This window comes from Zea mays, chromosome 9, assembly GCF_902167145.1.
Source record: "Zea mays cultivar B73 chromosome 9, Zm-B73-REFERENCE-NAM-5.0, whole genome shotgun sequence".
NCBI classification, from domain to species: domain Eukaryota; kingdom Viridiplantae; phylum Streptophyta; class Magnoliopsida; order Poales; family Poaceae; genus Zea; species Zea mays.
The window spans coordinates 35,479,054-35,493,383 of record NC_050104.1 but is presented as its reverse complement, the minus strand read 5'-3'; positions in this window follow the sequence as shown (position 1 = coordinate 35,493,383).

Here is a 14,330-nt window from a genome sequence, read left to right as displayed (position 1 = left end):
TCAGATCAGTCAGTTGTGAGAGTTCACCTGACATGTCCTGTGTGCCACCAAACATGCCATGTCAAATTGTTGTTGGCGCCTTTCTTCAGTCGACCGTTGTGCACTATACATCTGGTGTGTCATCTAGTCCACCATTCGATGTGCTACTGGATACATCTGGTGTTCCATGGTTGTTTCCAACTTGTCTCTTTGACTTCATTTGCTTAGGCTTTGGCTTGGCTTATGTCTTGGACATTTGTATGACTTAGAAAATCTTTAGTATGTCCCTTTAAGTCCTTTGCTTTATAATTTAATCCAAATTGATCTTTTTTATCTTCTGAATTTCTTAGTATATTTTGTCCAAGTCTATGTTTCGTTCTTTTGATTCTATAATCAATTACTTAGCAACGTTGTTAGTCCAATTAGTTGTGCTAGTCATCAAATACCAAAATCAATATTGAAATAGTCCGAGGTCTATTTCCCTTTCAATCTCACCCTTTTTGGTGATTGATGACAACACAACCAAAGCAAATAATAAATAATCTAACTTAGCAAACTACTTGCTAAGGATGTATGCATATAAGATAGAATTTAGAAGATACCAATTGAAAAATTTTATCCACAACTTAAAGTTTTGTACCGTATTTGCGCAACCACTTGATTTTTCCTTTTGAAAGAGTTTTCCTGAAAGCTTCTTTTTCTTTGGCCTTTGATTTTGCAAGGAAAATTTTCTCCCCTTGGAACAATTTTTCTTAAGTCCTTTTCTCTTCTTTTTGAAAAAGAGTCCTTTAAGTTCTGATCTTCATAAAAACTATCCCCCTTTTGCATAAGGATATTCTTTTTTAAAATTTGCAATGGTTTTTCTCAAAGATTATCTCCCCCTTAATCTTGAAGAGGGTTTTCGCAAAAAGTTTGAAATAGTGGTTGCAGTCCAATTTGATTTGGCCAGTAATATTCCCCCTTGGAATCAAACACCAAAAAGGGTAAAATTTTGTCGCCCTTAGAAATATTTTCTTAGGTGAGATTTATCCCCTTTGGAAAGATATTTCCGCAAAAAGATAAATTGTATAATAAGATTGATACCAATCATTTGGTAGTGGAAGTGCTTATTCTTTCTCCAAGGATTCCATTTCTCTTCAATTTTGAGACCACACATGATAGACTTGAAAACATTGTTAGTCTCAAAAGATGTCAATCTATAGAGTAATCTCCCCTAAATTTGTATATACAAGTTGTGAATACTTAGAACATATGTGCTTACTCTTTTAAGGTCCTAAGGAAAAGATTGATTATCTACAATTTGATTCCTGGCATAAATGTATAAAATGATGCCAATTGTAAGTACCAATTAAAAGTTATTCATGATCAAAGGCATATAAAATATCATGACGTGCAATATTTCAATCCATGTTACGAGTGAAAGGATCACGATGCCCAAGAGGGGGGTGAATTGGGCTTTTCTAAAAATCAACACTATTTAAAACCTAAGCAAGAGCTAAACAAGAGCCCAACTTCACCCCAACAACTAGCACTAAGAATATAATACTAGAAATGTAACAAAGCTAAGATAATGCTTCAAATACTTGCTAAACAAATACACAATGTAAAGTGCTTGAATTAAGTGCGGAATGTAAAGCAAAGTTTAGAAGACTCCTCCAATTTTTCCCGAGGTATCGAAGAGTCGGCACTCTCCACTAGTCCTCGTTGGAGCACCCGCGCAAGGGTATCGCTCCCCCTTGGTCCTCGCAAGAACCAAGTGCTCACTACGAGATGATCCTTTGCCACTCCGGCGCGGTGGATCCCTCGAGACCGCTTACAAACTTGAGTCGGGTCACCAACAAGATCTTCACGGTGATCACCGAGCTCCCAACGCCACCAAGCCGTCTAGGTGATGCCGATCACCAAGAGTAACAAGCCGTAGACTTTCGCTTGACCAAGAGAAGCCTAATGCAAGTGGTGTGTGCTCTAGGTGGCTCTCACTAGCGCTAATGAGGAACAAACACGGATTATGATTCTCTAATCTCCCCACTAGGCTTTTGGTGCTTGCAATGCTCTACCAATGTGCTGGAATAAATGTGGAGTGCAAGACATTGAATATGGTGGGTGGAGGGGGTATAAATAGCCCTCACCCACCAACTAGCCGTTACAGGCAAGTTACTGCGCGATGGCGCACCGGACAGTCCGGTGCGCCACCGGTGCGCCAACGGTGCGCCACCGGTGCGCCAACGGTCACTTCCAACGGCTAGTTCTGACACAGAGCCGTTGGACTCATGACGCACCGGACAGTGAACAGTTCACTGTCCGGTGCACACCGGACAGTCCGGTGCGGTGTCCGGTGTGCCACTAAAATTCATCTCTGAAGGCTGCGCTCTCGGGTTTCTGCGACGGGGAACACTCTGCCGTGGACCAGCCTGGCCCCACCTGGCAGAGGGTGCACCGGACAGTCCGGTGCACACCGGACAGTCCGGTGCCCCAAAGCCAGAAACACTAACTCTTGATATTCAGCTGATTTTCAAATCGGTTTTCGTTCTAACTTGTGTGTGAGTTCTAGAGTGACACCTAGCACTGTATATGAGTGTGATTGTGCACCAACACTACACTAGAACTCTCTTGGTCTACTCATCGACAACCCCTCTTTATAGTACGGCTAAAAGAGAATAAAAGACCTAACTAAATCGCGAGTGTCCACATCTCCTTGACACTCGGACTCCGTAGACCTTCACCTTTTGTTCCGTCGTTTTAGCCGTCGCTTCGAGTTCTTATTTCCGGGATTGTTTTCACCATTGTAGTACTTCTACCTGTCATGCGACCTAACTTACCATTTGTCTCTGCAAAACACACGTTAGTCACATATAATATTACGTTGTCATTAATCACTAAAACCAACCAGGGGCCTAGATGCTTTCAATCTCCCCCTTTTTGGTGATTGATGACAACCCTACAAGTTTTGTGAGAGTAGTTTGTTTTGAAGATTCTGTCAATAGAAGGAATGGTTAGTTATACTCAGTAATCTTTGACAGAAAGAATGTGTACCATAATAATAAGAGTAAGCGCATACACATCATAAGATTCTTGTTCATATAAAAGAGAAGGTAAATTAATGAAACAAGAACTAGAAGACTGGTGATATGATATAAGGTGAAAACATAATACACACAGTCAACATACGCAACGAGAGTATATGACGAGTTTGTGAGCCAAAAACATCAAGCTAGTACAGAGAGTAGCAGGCACATATATTACATCAAAATGACTCTGACTCTCTACTAACTCTCTAACTCCCCCTAGCTCTCACAACTCATATCTCTCCCCCTTTGGCGTCAAACACCAAAAGGGACCTGAACCTAAACACCTGAAGCAGGAGGAGGCGGCGGGGGCGCATCCGGTCGAGGTCGAGGTAGCAGAGCGAACGCCGGCGGAGGGTCAGAGTCAGTCTCGGATCCAGGATCTGCGGTAGAAGCTGGAGCTGGTACTGACTCGGACTGCGGCCACGCTGCAGGAGCTACCGGAACAGAAGCGGTCACAGATACTGCCACAGCGGTAGTGGTGACAGCAGATGCTGGTGGCACTGGCGGCTACGAACAGACAGAGCTGAGAACCGGAGAAGTGAACGCCAAGGTGACCGGCCGGAGCGGAGAGGTATCAACAGGGGGTCCAGACAAAATCGATGGCACCACTGGAGCGTGAAGCGGAGGAGGCGGAGCAGACTGAACCGGAGGTGCTGAGATACCAGAATGCTGAAGCATGAGTGCCATGAATGCCCTATTCTCTGCCCTATCCTGAATTAGCTGCTGCTGAAGTGCATCCTGCCTGTCCTGCATGTTCTGAAACATTGAGAGCATCCTCTCGGATAAACGGGCCTGCTCGGCTGCCAGGTGAGCCTGCTGCTGAGTGAGAGTCTGGAGAATCGAAGCAAGAGCAGGGTCCATAGCCTGAGGAGTAGCAGGGGCAGCACTAGAACTCCCAGCCTCATGATCATGTGAGCGTGGAGGCATAGGAGGCGGAGGCGGAGGAGGAACCCCAAAATCATCATCATCATCATCATCAGCTGCTGTACCCTGAGTGTCAAACTGACGAAGAGCTGCATCCTCGGCCTGAGAGTCGAACACAGAAGCAGAAGCTGGCACTGGAATCTCAGGAGAAGGACGGTAAGATCCAAAAACAAGTCGTGAGGCCTCAAGGGTGCTCTGAAAACGAGGTGGCTGAATCAGCTGCGCAAAGATGTGGCACAAGTAGTGAGCATAAGGTAGCTGCCGACGAGCACGAATCCCATCCAGAACAGTGTCCTCGATCTCACAGATCAGGAAGTCCACAACATCAAACTGTGAGTGGGATACCAGGGCACCAAGGAGCCAAAGCTGAATATGAGTGGTAGCCTCCCTGTATCCCATCCTCGGCAGGAGTGTCCGTCTGATGAGCTCATATAAGTACTTCGCTGCTGTAGTAAAGTCTGCTGGAGAACGTCGCGACCCATCTGTGAAAGGCGGGCGGAACAGAGCCGCGACGTGAGCTGTCCCTGGAGCAACACCGCCGTGAGGGCGACGAGGAGGATCTGAAGTGCCGTAGCAGAGGCTGTGAAGGCGAGTCGTCGACTCAGGGAATCCAAATAGCTGTCGGATCTGACTGGCAGTGATCGTGACATCCTCGCGCTCAAAGCGGAACCTCATCCAATGATGATCCGGGTCAATCCAAACAGAGGCGTAGAAGACGCGGACCCACTCCTCAACATATCTGCCGCTGATAGTCAGAAGGGACAGGAGGCCAGGCAGATAGGTGAGATGCGCCTCAGACTCAGCACCGGCTGCAAGCAGAAAAGCTGGAAGATCCAAGAGGCGGTGCACTCACAGCGCTATCTGAGCAGACATCTGAGCCCTGAAGAATGACTCCTGAATCCGTGTGCTGAAAAGAACACCTGCTGCTGGGTCTCTCTGAGCTGGCAGCCAAGACTCCACGGGTACGTACCTGAACCGACGTACCCGTGCTGCAGTAGCACGCTGAAGATCAAACAGACGAGGATCCAAAACCAGAGGACGAACCTCAGTCTCATCACGCTCCCGGAAGCGAGGTGGAGGGACAGGAGGAGCTGAAGCGGGAGCGAGAGCAGGGGTAGCAGTGGAAGCTGGCGTAGTGCTGGTAGTGGGTATGGCTGTGGAGGTGGATGGAGCAATAGGAGTGACGGGAGCAGGCAGAGTGGGTGGCGGAGTGGAAGCGGAGGTGTGAGTGGAGGAGCGAGACCGGGAGGTGAGACGACGAGCACGGAATGCAATCTGATCGGATGGAACATGCGGCTGATCTCCAAGTGCGGCCTGCGCAGCGGCTGCTGCAGCTGCTGCCGCTGCACGGGCCTCTCTGTCCGTACGCCGCTTCTTGCGGCCTTCCTGCTGCTCCAAATAGACAGTCTTGCCCTTCACCTGCCTGAAGGGGCGACGAGGGTCCTCGTCATCGCCACCCCCTGACGCCGACGCATTCTTCGTACGCGGCATCCTGAACTAAAGTCTGCAAATGAGATAGGGAGACTAAGCACAGAGCAAAAGTGACCGAATGATTTTAGCAAAGAAAGAGATGTCTACCTGGAAGGCTCACACGAGAGGTGACGATCCAGGCAGGACGGGAGACAGCACACGGTAAAGCACGGTCACTGAAATGACAGAAGAGGTGAGCACGTATTAGTCACATAGTCATAAGCATATGAAATGTGAATAAATACATACACAGGGAGATATGGCACGAGACGGGACGATCAAGAAGTCAAACGACGTGAAAACGGCGTTTGACAGACAAATAGTGACATAGGATGATTGGAAATCGAATTGAGGCACGAAATGATACGGAATTGAGCCGATACTTCACGAATAGGTTTATATAGGTCAATATGAGTGAAGTGTGTGCTTGGTTGGAATTTAGGCGAAGAAATAGGGATTTGGGCACTCGGCTCGGAAACGATCTCGCAAAACGGGAATTTTGGTGAAATTTAAGCCTGGGATCTCGGATTGGTGTGAAATTTGGCAAGTAGGTTACTGGAAGTGTTGTGAAGGTGCCTGAAAAATTTGGGTTCAATTGGAGCAAGTTTGGCTGGTTTGGGCATTTCACCGAGCACGTAGTGTGCGGGGATTTAGGGTTTCGGTGAAACGGTTATTTGAGGTGTGAAAACCCTCCCGAAGGAGCTAGGAACCTGCAAGGATGCTTAAGGCACACAGGGGAACACATTTCACAAAGGGAAATCACCAGAATTCACAGGATTTAGAGTAATTGCACAAAGGGAAGAGGTGGGAGGCTCTGCTCACCAGAACAGAGAAGAACTGAGGGAGTGAGAGAGCAAGAGTTGCTCACCAAGGAGAGGAGAGGAGGGGAGCCCAAGGTCACCGGAGCACCGCCGGAGAGGGTGGCCGCCAGAGGAGATCGCCGGCGGGGGGGAAACCGCCACAGACAGAGAGCAGCAGGCGCGGCTGGGAAATAAAAGGAGCCTCTGGCTCGGTTCTGCGGGCTGGAGGCATTTTTAAAAACGCGATATGGGCGCACCGGACAGTCTACAGTGCCTGTCCGGTGCACACCGGACAGCGCACAGTAGCTGTCCGGTGAACCACCGGACAGCGCACAGGAAAATTGGATTTTAGCGCGCGGCTGCCGGTGCACCGGACATTGCACAGTGCAGTGTCCGGTGCACACTGGACTGTCCGGTGAGCCCAGACAGAGGGGAGTTTGGAAAATTTTGAATTTTTCTATCTAAATTCTAACCAAACCAAATCCCAACTTATAATCACACAAAATAACACTTGTTGGGACAGGTATTGGCTCCCTCATATACTTTTCAAAATATTTTGCCATAGGCTAGATAATTTTTAGAGAAAATAGGCAAATGGTGAAATTTGCATTTTGGCTTGCACTAGGGGTTTTCAAGAGTGATTTGAGTTTTGAATACTCCCCCTAAGTGCAGTACCTCATGCATATTTCAAGAACCAATAATTGCATGAAAAGTAAGAATTTAAGTGCTAAAAGCTTAAAAACTAAGACTTGTCAGGTTTGACCCGAGTTAAGCTTTTTCACTCGCTTTGTTGGCGGTTATCTCAACTAGGTTAGACAAGTCCTAGATGCAATACAAGGAATTTAAATATGCAATGCAAGTGACAACACCATTTGACATTTCACATAAAATTTCTGAGATCAAGAATATTTAGTTCATTCCTCAACATGCAAAAGCGGGTCTTATCAAGTGGCTTAGTGAAAATATCCGCTAATTGATCTTCCGACCTCACTCCTTCTAAAATGATATCTCCTTTAGCAACATGATCTCTAAGGAAGTGATGACGGATATCAATGTGCTTGGTGCGAGAGTGTTGTACAGGATTATTAGCAATTTTAACAGCACTCTCATTATCACACAACAAAGGTACCTTTTCTAGAACTACGCCATAGTCTAGAAGAGTTTGTTTCATATATAAAATCTGTGTGCAACAAGCACCTGCGGCAATGTATTCCGCTTCGGCAGTTGACAAGGCAACACTATTTTGCTTTTTGGATGTCCATGAAACTAGTGATCTACCAAGCAGATGGCATCCCCCAGAAGTACTTTTCCTATCAATTTTGCAACCGGCATAATCCGAATCGGAATAGCCAATTAAATCAAAAGTAGCTCCTTTGGGATACCACAGACCAACGCTTGTGGTGTGCTTGAGATACCTAAGAATTCTCTTAACAGCACGAAGATGAGCTTTCTTAGGATTAGATTGAAATCTAGCACACATGCAGACACTAAACATAATATCGGGCCTAGATGCAGTAAGGTATAATAAACTACCAATCATAGAACGGTAGAGAGTTTGATTAACCGGGTTACCTCCCTCATCTAAGTCGAGATGTCCATTTGTAGGCATGGGGGTCTTGATTGGTTTGCACTTCTCCATGTTGAATCTTTTCAACAAGTCTTTGGTATACTTCTCTTGTGAGAGAAAGTTACCATCTTTCATTTGCTTGACTTGAAAGCCGAGGAAGTATGTTAGCTCACCAATCATTGACATCTCGAACTCCTTCGACATCAACTCACCAAATTCCTTGCAATGATAGTCATTTGTCGAGCCAAAGATTATATCATCAACATATACTTGACAAATGAAAATATCACCGTTATGTTTCTTTGTGAAGAGAGTTGTGTCGACGGTCCCGATTTTGAAGCCCTTTTCGATGAGGAAGTCGCGAAGACGCTCATACCAAGCCCTTGGAGCTTGCTTTAGCCCATATAGCGCCTTGGACAACCTGTAAGCATGGTTAGGATATCTAGGGTCTTCAAATCCAGGCGGTTGCTCAACATATACAAGTTCATTTATGAAGCCATTTAAAAATGCACTTTTTACATCCATTTGATAAAGTTTTATATCATAACATGATGCATATGCAAGTAGGATACGGATGGCTTCCAGTCGAGCAACCGGGGCAAAGGTCTCTCCAAAATCTAAGCCTTCAACTTGAGAGAATCCCTTTGCGACAAGTCTTGCCTTGTTTCTTACAATCACACCTTGATCATCTTGTTTGTTTCTGAACACCCACTTTGTTCCAATGATTCTTGCATCTTGTGGGGGCTTCTCCAGGGTCCAAACTTCGTTACGGGTGAAGTTGTTAAGTTCTTCATGCATGGCATTCACCCAGTCCGGATCCTGTAGCGCCTCATCTATACAAGTAGGCTCAACACAAGAAACAAAAGAGTGATGTTCAATAAAATTAGCATGTGATCGAGTAATAACCCCTTGTGAAGGACTCCCGATGATTTGGTTTTGAGGATGTGCTTGAAGAAGTGATGAGTTTCTCCTGTCAACCACTTGGGAAGAGGATCCTGGAGCATCAACATCTTCGGCTTGTACCCTTGCTTGTTCATGAGAGACAAATGTATCTTCATTTGCATGCCTCTCATCTTTTTCATCATCTTGTGGTACATTTGATGAAGAAGGCCTGTCAATGATTTGCACCTCTTCTTCATCTTCTTTTGGTTTGATAGCTCCAATAGGCATGTTCTTCATTGCTTCCCTAAGTGGCTCATCACCTACATCATCAAGATTTTCAAGTGCTCCTTGGGAGCCATTAGTCTCATCAAATTCCACATCATATGTTTCTTCTACCACGCCAGTGGCATGGTTGAATACTCGATATGCTTTGGACTTTAATGAATAACCCAAAAGAAAACCAATATCACAACGTCTTTGAAACTTCCCTAGGTGATGGCGTTTCTTGTAGATGTAGCATTTGCACCCAAATACCCGGAAGAAAGAGACGTCTGGCTTTTTCCCATTTAGCAGTTCATAAGGAGTCTTCGCAAGTAGCCGGTGAGGAAATAGCCTGTTTGATGCATAACAAGCAGTGTTGACAGCTTCGGCCCAAAACCTCTCCGGTGTGTTATACTCATCAATCATTGTTCTTGCAAGGGTGATCAAGGTCCTATTTTTCCTTTCAACAACTCCATTTTGTTGAGGTGTATATGTGGCAGATACTTCATGCTTGATCCCAATTTCATCACAGTACTCATGAATGTTGGTGTTGTCAAATTCTTTGCCATTGTCACTTCTAATCTTCTTAATCTTGCAATCAAATTCATTTTGTGCTTTCTTGGCAAACTTCTTGAATATAGATGCAACTTCAGATTTGTCATGGAGAAAGAACACCCAAGTGTATCTTGAGAAGTCATCAACAATCACTAGACAGTAGAGGTTGCCACCGGCACTGACATAATTTGTAGGTCCAAATAAATCCATGTGAAGTAGTTCCAGTGGCCTTGATGTTGACATGAAAGCTTTAGTAGGATGTGTATTAGCAACTTGCTTTCCAGCTTGACATGCACTGCATGGCTTGTCTTTTTCAAACACCACATCCTTTAAACCTCTAACCATATCTTTCTTTAATACCTTCTTGAGTGTGCTCATCCCAACATGTGCAAGCCTCCTATGCCAAAGCCATCCAAGAGAAGCTTTGGTGAAGAGGCAAGTTCTTAAGTCTGCATCTTCTGAAGTGAAATCCACTAAGTAGAGGTTGTTGTATCTAAATCCCTTGAATACCATTGATTCATCATCTATTTTTGTTACAATAACCTCTGATGGAGTGAATAAGCATTGAAGTCCAAGATCACAGAGTTGTCCCACTGATAATAAATTGAAGCTCAAAGGTGCAACTAAGAGAACATTTGATATTGATAAATCATTTGAGATTGCCACCTTGCCAAGTCCTTGCACTTTTCCTTTTGAGTTGTCTCCAAATGTGATTTTATCTTGACCATCAACATTCTCATCTAGTGAGGTGAACATCCGTGGGTTGCCTGTCATATGTTGTGTGCATCCACTGTCAATAACCCAATGGCTCCCACCGGTCTTGTAGTTCACCTACATTCACAGACAATTCAAGCTTGAGTTTTGAGGGCCCTATATTGCATAGGACCAGTGACTCTCTCAATTAAGGACTTTGCCACCCAGATTTGTCTAGGTCTACTCTTATTTGGTGGACCTAGGAATGTAACCTTAATCTTTCCATTTGCAACCTTTCTTAGAACATAGTGAGCATTGAAAGAAAATGGTCTTGAGTGCTTAGGCAAGGGAGTTGGTGGTTTAGCTTTGCAGTTGTGGGCAAAATGACCTTCATTTCCACACTCAAAGCATTTGATAGGCTTGTGAGTCTGCTTTGGCTTGTATTGAGTGATAGCTTTCTTTTGCACAAAAGCATTGTATCCAATACCACTCTTGTTATTTTTCATAACAGTGTTCATAAGCAGCTCATTTTGGAGGTATTGACCCTTGTTGAACTTTTGCACACTTGTTGCAAGATGTTCATTTTCACTTTTTAGTTTCTTGACCTCATTCTTAAGCCTTTGATTATCCACTGCCAACTCATTGTTGAAATCATTGTTCTCAATAGCAACTTTTCCTCTAGTAGTTGCATCAGTCAAGTAATTCTTCAATTTTTGGTTGTCTAAAGTCAAGACTTCAACTTTTTCAGTCAATTCAGCATGTAGACTAGTTTGCTCTTCTTGAATCAAATCATCACATGAGGTTGCTACATCAAGCTTAACAACAGGGTTAATAGCCTCATGTGTTTTGCAAGATAAAAGTTCATTTTCAACAAGAAGATTGTCATGATCAAATTTAATTTGAGTATAGTCTTCCTTGATCTTTACTAGTCTATTTTGCAACTCCCTATTAGCTTCATTTAATTTGTCATATTTTTCCTTAGCATCTTTTAGGGAGTTTGTGAGCTCATTTACAGTTGATGACATAGTTTTATTTTCTTCTTTTATTTCATCACTAGCCTTTATAACTATGTCATACTTGGCATTTAAAGATTCATTTTCATTTTTCAACCTATCACATTTAGCTTTTGACTTTCTAATGATTTGAGTATATTCTTTAAGTAAGTCAGCTAACTCATCATATGAAGGTGAAGCAAATTCTTCATCACTATCACTATCACTATCATCATCAATATTAATATCATTTTGTACCTTTCGTTCACCCCTAGCCATGAGGCATAGGTGAGAAGTGGATGATGGCGATGGTGGTGGTGAAGAGAAGTCCCCGGCGATGGCCGCAACTTTTTCATCATTCTCTTCTTCACTTGAAGAAGACCCACTTGATGATTCGATGTCGGTGAGCCAGTCGCCAACAATATATGCCTTTCCATTCTTCTTCTTGTGAAACCTCTTTTGCTTTCCATCCTTCCTTTTGAAGAATTTCTTTTCCTTCTTTTCATCATCGCTGTCATCTTCCTTCTTGCCCTTGAACTTGTTCTTCTTGGGCTTGTTGCATTGATGAGCAAGATGACCAAGCTCACCACAGTTGTAGCAGTCCATCTCAGAAATGGGCTTTCTTTTGTTGGAAAAGAACTTCTTCTTTCTTGAATCAAATTTGATGCCTTCTCTATTTAGCTTCTTCAACATCTTGGTGGTCTTCCTTACCATCAAGGCAATGTTTGCATCAAGGTCATCATCACTTGAGGACTCTTCCTCAACTTGTATTTTTGCTTTTCCTTTTCTTTCATGATTTGCTTTGAGAGCCAAATCCTTTCTTTTGGAAGATGATTCTTCTTTGTTGATGTGCATGTACATTTCATGGGCATTGATCTTTCCCAAAATTTGTGTAGGTGTGGTAACTGAAAGATCCATTTGATGTAGCACAGTGACAATGTGTCCATATTTGTCTATTGGGAGGACACTGAGAATCTTCCTCACAACATCCGGTTGTGAGATTTGAGTAAGCCCCAATCCATTGACTTCCTCTACAAGAATATTAAGTCGTGAGTACATAGCATTTGCATTTTCATTAGTAAGCATTTCAAAGGAATTTAACTTTCGCATGGCTATGTGATATCTTTCCTCACGTTCACTTCTAGTTCCTTCATGTAGAGCACAAATGTCCATCCACAAATCATGAGCATTTTTATGATTCCGAACTCTATTGAACACATCTTTGCAAAGGCCTCTAAAAAGGGTGTTTTTGGCCTTCGCATTCCATTTCTCATAATTGAACTCATCACCTACAAGATTTGTGGGATCTCTAGGTTGGGGAAACCCTTGTGTGGCGGCTTTATAGACACCAATGTCTATAGCCTCTAAGTATGCTTCCATACGAATTTTCCAATAAGGAAAATCGTCACCATCAAAAACGGGAGGAGGTCCATCCCCACCGGACATCGTAACTCTAGCGGTTAAGCTAATCTATGAGCAACAAGGCTTTGATACCAATTGAAAGGATCACGATGCCCAAGAGGGGGGGTGAATTGGGCTTTTCTAAAAATCAACACTATTTAAAACCTAAGCAAGAGCTAAACAAGAGCCCAACTTCACCCCAACAACTAGCACTAAGAATATAATACTAGAAATGTAACAAAGCTAAGATAATGCTTCAAATACTTGCTAAACAAATACACAATGTAAAGTGCTTGAATTAAGTGTGGAATGTAAAGCAAAGTTTAGAAGACTCCTCCAATTTTTCCCGAGGTATCGAAGAGTCGGCACTCTCCACTAGTCCTCGTTGGAGCACCCGCGCAAGGGTATCGCTCCCCCTTGGTCCTCGCAAAAACCAAGTGCTCACTACGAGATGATCCTTTGCCACTCCGGCACGGTGGATCCCTCGAGACCACTTACAAACTTGAGTCGGGTCACCAACAAGATCTTCACGGTGATCACCGAGCTCCCAACGCCACCAAGCCGTCTAGGTGATGCCGATCACCAAGAGTAACAAGCCGTAGACTTTCGCTTGACCAAGAGAAGCCTAATGCAAGTGGTGTGTGCTCTAGGTGGCTCTCACTAGCGCTAATGAGGAACAAACGCGGATTATGATTCTCTAATCTCCTCACTAGGCTTTTGGTGCTTGCAATGCTCTACCAATGTGCTGGAATAAATGTGGAGTGCAAGACATTGAATATGGTGGGTGGAGGGGGTATAAATAGCCCTCACCCACCAACTAGCCGTTACAGGCAAGTTACTGCGCGATGGCGCACCGGACAGTCCGATGCGCCACCGGTGCGCCACCGGTGCGCCACCGGTGCGCCAACGGTCACTTCCAACGGCTAGTTCTGACACAGAGCCGTTGGACTCATGACGCACCGGACAGTGAATAGTTCACTGTCCGGTGCACACCGGACAGTCCGGTGCGGTGTCCGGTGTGCCACTAAAATTCATCTCCGAAGGCTGCGCTCTCGGGTTTCTGCGACGGGGAACACTCTGCCGTGGACCAGCCTGGCCCCACCTGGCAGAGGGTGCACCGGACAGTCCGGTGCACACCGGACAGTCCGGTGCCCCAAAGCCAGAAACACTAACTCTTGATATTCAGCTGATTTTCAAATCGGTTTTCGTTCTAACTTGTGTGTGAGTTCTAGAGTGACACCTAGCACTGTATATGAGTGTGATTGTGCACCAACACTACACTAGAACTCTCTTGGTCAAACTACTCATCGACAACCCCTCTTTATAGTACGGCTAAAAGAGAATAAAAGACCTAACTAAATCGCGAGTGTCCACATCTCCTTGACACTCGGACTCCGTAGACCTTCACCTTTTGTTCCGTCGTTTTAGCCGTCGCTTCGAGTTCTTATTTCCGGGATTGTTTTCACCGTTGTAGTACTTCTACCTGTCATGCGACCTAACTTACCATTTGTCTCTGCAAAACACACGTTAGTCACATATAATATTACGTTGTCATTAATCACTAAAACCAACCAGGGGCCTAGATGCTTTCAACGAGAATTAATAATATTTAGTTTATTCCTAAGACCACAAAACTTTCTCTCATCTAGAGGCTTGGTGAAGATATCGGCTAATTGCTTGTTTGAGCTCACATGGTCTATCACGATATCCCCCTGTGGGGGACAGATATCCCCCGGGT